Genomic DNA, 7,271 nt, shown 5'->3' on the forward strand with positions numbered 1-7,271 from the left:
TATATATATATATACATATATATATATAACTAGAGCGTACCTTGTTGTTCTTAGTCTCTTACATTACTTGACTTTTTTTGTTCTCGCTCTTTCCACAGTTTGTCTGGAGGCAGCTTGCTGATTTTTTCCAGTTGGTCAGTGTGGCTCACTGGGAGACTTGTGGACATGCACTTACTTAAACAAAATGCTGCTTTCAGCCACTTTTCTTATGCAACACCCTGGTGATTTAGAGTGCTTTTCAAAACGTCTTTATCCATTTTCACTTATTTATTTATTGTAATTTAAATGTTAATAGGCACACTTTGCTTTCTGGATGTTTGATAGTCTGGGAATACCAAAGTTACGACATTGGTCTCCAAAATGGTTGAAACGTTAAACTACTGAGTCCCCAGGACTCCCCATCCTATTTATTTAATATTTTCCACATTAGACTTTGTTTGTTGTTGGACTTTCTCAGATCGCTGTTTGCCAAAATAAATTTGTTTTAAAAACTTATTCATAACTCTAACATATTCCTATCCATGACCCTCATATTCCCACTGTTAAAAGGATAATTAATTCTGACAATAACAGTAGTGTAATCTCTAACCTTGGCAACAGAAACAGCAAGCAGAATAATGAGCTGTGAAAACATTTAAGTAAAAGCTGAAGACTACCATGTGTGACATAATGTGCAATCCTTTTGCAACTCTGAAATACTGGAATGATGATTTGAGTATAATTCAATTAACAGTCAAGCGACACTGTTGTTTCAAGATAGAAAAACTTCATTATATTAGTCATAAAGTCATTCTTGCAGTGCAAAACAGAGGGGCTGCAGAGTCGAGCTATCAGCCACAACAACTGTCAGCCAGACTGCAAGTTTTACCATGGTTTCTGAGAGCAAGATACGCTTTCATGTTCAGTTCTTGCCAAGTGCTTTATCTGCAAGCTGGGTTGCGCCCACAGAGGCTAAAAAAATAGATGACTATTCCCCGTGGTGGTCCAGCTAAGCGACTGTAGACAGGATCATAACCACAACCATCATTATCAGTGGAAGGAATGAGCCAAAATCCGTGGTTACCATTTCAATGTAATTGTTCCTTATCACCACAGAAAAGAAGGGCATTATGTGTTTAAAGTCTTTCTTTCTGTGTTTTCTTCATTCCTGCTCAGATGAAACAAGCCAGTATGAGAGAAAAGGCAAGGAAAGGAAAGTCTGAAATGTTTTATGTCAAAGCTGAATCTGCCTGTAAGTCAACAAGATAACAACTAAGGACTCTCTCAAAAATCTACGTTTTTATCTCTGAAGTGTTTGACCTTCTATCTAAGATGCAAGGGGAGCTCTATCTTCTTGTCAACTGACCTTGAGTAAAGGATGCTCTTTGTGAACAGGATTACATCAACAGTGAGCACAAAGCCTGAGCCGCACTCAAGTCAGCCTTCGTTAAATGTGACGGGTAGCTATTTCTGCAGAACTTCCAGAAAGGTGTTTTCTTCCTTCATCATGAAGTCATTAAATAGTTTCCAGCTTTGCTGATTAAGTTCCACTTTTAAAAAAAAAAGAACATGAGTGGACTCTCACCCCGTTGCGTAAGAAGCCACTAATGCAACGACTGTACCACTGCAACTTGACAAGACTGTTACCGGGCCAGTAATCCAAGGAATTATGTTTACACTGGGTGATTATGCAGGGCACTGTTTACATCTACATGCTCACATTCAGTGACAGTGCAAGAAGTAGAGTACTCTTTATGTAGTTTAAAACAAAAAGTCAGTATGAGTCAGTGAAGAAAAAACAATCCCAGGCCAGGGGTATGAATAAGCATATCCACCGACACGTAATTCCCACTCTGATTAAACAGAACCATTCCTTATGTAAAATATAGTTTTGAAATAGTGAATATATCACTTATTGTCCTGTTGGGGGCTTGCAAAGTTGTCCATTCTTCTACTGTGTCTTGATAGTATGTTAGATGCTCAGTGAGATGGTATGGATCACCTGTCCTGTGCAAGAAACTACAGCAGAATCAGTTTTTAAGTCTTCCCTGTGTTCTTGTGTTGTGATTTGGAGTTCAGTTTCACAGAGGAATACTTACTATGAGCAAGTTAGAAAAATTGCGATCAAATTGCAAATATGTTTCTCGCCATATATGTTGGTGAAGATTCATAAGCTGTTCAGGTGTACTACTTTATTTCGCTGTGTATTTGTTCTGTCAGACTCGGTTAAGACGGATGACTAAAAAACGTAGCCGAAACACTTTCTCTGTGTGCATAGCTCGAGTGTAGTGCTTCACTGGAGATGCAGCCCTGTAATGAGTAACTTTCATTCTGCTAGCCACTGAAAAACTTTGGTGTTGTCCCTGTAAAGAGCAGCTCCTTTAATGTTGAACACCATCATCTTGGCTGGATGTCTGGGCAAATACATACCAATTTTAGTGCAGTTAAAGAGACTTGCTTTTCCTGCCATACACTTTGAAGGCAGATTTGGAACTGCAGAAGTCTATCGCCACTCGCTAAAACTCTCTCACAGCATCAGAGATGAGCCCTACTCCTGTGGAGATGAGAGCAGTGGGAAAACATTTGGATTATATTCCTTGGGTCAGTATTGCACTGGAAATGGAAGTGGCCAAGAGGACTGATGTATCTATGCTGCAGGTGGTCCAACTACTACAAAATGATGACATTTGACAGTGAGACCAGTCACCTGATGGAACTGAACATCCTCCCTGAGGTTAACATAATGAGCCTGCCCAAACTCAGCGTGGCTTCTACCAACGACTGTGTGGTGTGACAGGATGTTAAAGAGGATCTAGCAGCAAAGGTAGGTGAAAGGTTTTAGGGACATCCTCATATGGCCTCTCTTCTCATCATCAGTGGCAAAAAAAAAGCTGTTTATTTATTCATTTATTTATTTTTAACATTTAAATAAATAAATACGCTTCCTTTCATATCTGAATATTTGAAATGTAATCACATATTTTGATACATTTTCTATGAACTGATTATTCCAGTGACTTCTTTAAATGCCACCATGTAATGAAAGACACTTATGACTAAAGCACAGCAATAGATGCAAATGCACAATGTTACTCACATTATTATGTGTTTCATCAGATCAGATGTATTGTGAAGTGTAGTCATACATTTGTTGAACTCTCCCGTGAAAGGCTTTTATGAGCTTCTTCTTCACTGGACTGTGGTAGTTTGAATATTTTTAGATAGCCCCGTTGACTTACTGTTGTGACCACTTTGATTTCACATCTGGACCTCAGACTTGCACAGAAAGCAAACATCAACTCAGGCCAACTGCAACCAACCTTTACAATGAGGACCATCACTGGTAATGAGCGTCGGGCCTTTGTCCAATAGAAATTTGCTACCCAGTCTGAGTCAGTTAACTCAAAGCTCTGCTGTAACACCCTGAATGTTTGACACAAATCACCCAAACTGTGGTTATGCCATCACACCATTGTGCCATCATTTGCTAGCACATAATACACTGAAAACAACACTATTTACCTGATCGGTAGTTCTGAAAAAGTTGAGATACTTTATAGATTCTCCTTTTGTACCCAATCATCTTAATCACCAGTCACCAACTAACCCAATTGTTTCTTTATTATTACCTTTATTTCTTTCACAGTCTCTTTTACAAGAGACACCTGGCCAAAGTAGCAACCATACAACCCAAATATCTCAAATACAACATAAAATATAAATCCACAACAGAATACACAATATAAAAATACCTTTAACATAAAACATTAAAACATTAAGTGGCTTCTCAAAAAAACAACAACCATCAATTCTCCTACACTGTATTCCTCATTATCTTTTCAGTAGCACTTACTTTTGCAGCCTTCTGTTGACCCTGTCACAACTTTTTGGAAGGTGTGTTGCTGCCATTAAATTCTTCAGAATGAGCTAATATTTTTCCTAAAATGTTACCTCCTCCCTGTGACCTTATGTTCTGCCCCAAATAGAAATCTGAGTTGCAGAGTTTCCTTTTTAGCACACTGGAGGAGTTCCATTGCACTTTGCAGAGGTACGTGTGTAACAGGTCAGAATTGGACTTGGCAGTGCTGCCCTAGTAGTCTACCTTGAAGGGGAGAAGAGCCTATTTAAATTTGATGTTTGACTTTTCTGAGCAAAGCTGAAGAACCGTACAGTCACATGTTGTACCTAATTCAAAGGTGAATCAAAAACTTTGAGGAATTGGCTTCATTTTTTTGATAACCTCCCAAAGTCATCTAAAATGTATCTGTTCATTATCAAGAAATCAGGACACTGTACTCGGGTGGCAGCAAGGTCGTCATTTACTCCCTTGTAAACATTAGCCGCTTGAATTCACAGCGGTTACATTAAATATAGTCAATGGTACAGTTCAAAACAAAATAATAATAACAGGTAAGGCATTTCACTTTCTATTGTGCAATAAACGTCTGCCTGTGCAGAAGCTTTGTGGCTTTGCAATAAGCAAATGCACTGAGGGGAAAAGTATTTGCACCACAGGGTGCGTCTTGTAAAAAGGCCTTGATCATTATGACCATGCAGAGCACTCATATAGTGTAATGACGCTCATGAGGTGGTCTCCGTGCTGTGACAAATCTACCATTATGCCAAACAATGTTGCAGATACTTGTTTCACAGCATCTTTCCTCCCACCAGAATCTAAATCCAACTACAAAAGGGTGAAAGAGCAAAAAAAGGTTACGTTTTTTTTTTCTTCCCCCCACTGCTCAAAAGTCCAGGTGGTCTCTTTATGTGATGCAAATGTGCGCGCTTGTTCCTTAATGCAATTTGTCTACAGCTTTGCTAAGCCCAAGTTCTGTTTATACAGTATGTGTCAGTCAGTGAGCTTCATAATGCTTTTACCCTGTGCTTTTTGTTACGTGATGACACGGGTGTGTTTTCAGTCGTGATTGATCGTGGTTACACGATCATTCTATAGGGTAGACGTGTAGAAATACAAACCAGTAGCTTAGGGTTGAACTTATTTTAGAGACTAATTTGCACAGAACTGTTTGCTGACAATGCATTTTATTTGTTTTCTGCGCAAATATGGAATCTTTTAATGCAATATCAGCTCATAAAGACCACAGTACTTGTTGTTTATACATGCCGGCGGGATTTGGTTCAGGAGAGATTGTGGTTTTGAATGCAAAAAGAAAAAAAAAAGTCAACACACATTAAAATGGTTAACAGTTAACAGAATCCATGAGCTCTATCGAGCCTTAAACAGAAAGCTTTTTGGTGCCTTAATCCTTGACTTCACCTCTGGACACAACCCAGGCTGCAAAGCATTTAGCAAATTGTATATTTAGTAAGTTGTCTTGAATGCTCTGGTATTTTGTTGTCAACCGATTTGTGATATTTGTCCTGAAAGGTGCTATAGAAGTAAAATTTTACTTACTTAATTAGAAAAAGAGACCCAGATATATGGTAACATTTGTAGTGTATATGAACATGCACAAAAAGATGTTTCATAAATATTTAAATGCATGCTACATGTAGAAATACATAAATGGTATTTTATTTTCTTTAACATAATTGCTCTCATATCAAAATCCTGCTGTATTACTTATGCATGAAACACTGCAAATCTCTATTTAAATTTATGCTTTACTGTACTCACACTGCAGCACAGAAACTGGTCTGCTTAATTACCTAGTTGGAGCTCTCATACAAATTAAATTAAAGGGATTTATGTACCTAGAATATATGTCAGCTTATATTTTGAAGCTTTTTGCTGCTCTCTGGCCTCACAAAGAGAGCAGCTCGGGTTTGAATGACAGCAGCTGGGATGACTGTTTGATTTGTAACAAACTGGATTTAACTTAGAAAAGAGAACTGGAAGAAATGTAATCTCCCAAGCATAAACATGTTTCAGTTCAGTTTGGTGATACCAAATAAAGATGTGTTCTCTTGTATTTTGAATTAATTTGAGAGAAGAGGAAAGAACAAACTCCCCCCTTTATGTTTTAATAATCAAAGATTATCATGTATAGGCTAGCTATATTAATATTCTAAATCTAAGGAATTTTTTATTAATACACTTAGTGTCTGTGGGTATTCTGTATCTTCTGAAAATAAATTAGCGTAATACAATAAATATTTATTCACACATTATATTGTTAACGATACTTTTTCGAAAGGCACTTAGCCGTGAGAGGTTTCAGTTTCACACTCATCCATCATAAAAGGCCCAATCAAATAACACCCATCCCACAGAGTGTGATAATATCAGAATATTTGTTCATCTGCAGTAAAATAAAGAGTTTCTCAATAATATCACCGAAACTGAGAACAGAACAATTTCCATAAAACAAATTCATACACTGGAGTTAATAAAGGTTTTAGTAGATTTCAGATAAAAAGGGGAGGTGGACAGAGGAATAACGTGAGATGCTATTTAATGGCGAGCATAACTTTTGGTTTCAGTTTACATGCTGCCTGGCTGCTGGTCCTCCCATATGTCACTGTAACATTTATAGATTTTACATACACACTTCTGGTCACAAATCATCAGCCTGCCTGTCTTTTTCTCCCTCCTCTGTCTGTTTTTCCTTCTCTTCAGTGCCGTACTCCTCTTCAATTTACTCATTGTGTCCTCTAGCTTTTACACACAAGGGGGCCGCACAAACACGCGCACGCACACACATACAGACTCTAAGTCTGAATTAGGATGAGATTATAAAGAGTTGCTTTAAAAATTTGAAGCTATTAGTAAAAGTATTGATCTAAATCTATCTTGGTCCCACTGTGACACCGAGAGTTAACAAGACAGAGACATAGAAGCTCCTGTCTGAAAATGTATTAAATGTTGTCTTTGTGTTATTAAAAGCTTATTTATTTGAACAGAGAGTGAAAAAACAATGACAGACAGAGTTGATACTTACAGTTTTTATCCCAGTTGCTCGAGTTACCCAGTTTGGTGCTGTTGCCGGTCACATGCACGACTCCTCTGCATGTAATGCGGCAACCCTCCACCTGCATGCGCCAGTCACAGAATGTACACAAAGAATTATCTGTTTAAACTTGGATTCTTATGTTACCTGCCTTTGGACATACATCGGTAACACAAGTCTCTCAGAATAAGCCAGTTAAGACCATTATAAGATTATTAGAAAGCAAGTGGGCATGCTTGACTGTCACTTTTAATCAGTTTAATAAATAGACATTTCTTTTTTGCTGTTAGTTCAAATGTAAACATTATCCACTTTCATTACATTTGTTTCCTTTGTGTAAGTTTGTTGGCACAGTCCAGGTTGGTGGGGTTGAGACTGGCA

The sequence above is a fragment of the Pundamilia nyererei genome, unplaced genomic scaffold, assembly GCF_000239375.1.
Source record: "Pundamilia nyererei isolate P.nyererei 1_Seehausen unplaced genomic scaffold, PunNye1.0 scaffold00028, whole genome shotgun sequence".
NCBI lineage: Eukaryota > Metazoa > Chordata > Actinopteri > Cichliformes > Cichlidae > Pundamilia > Pundamilia nyererei.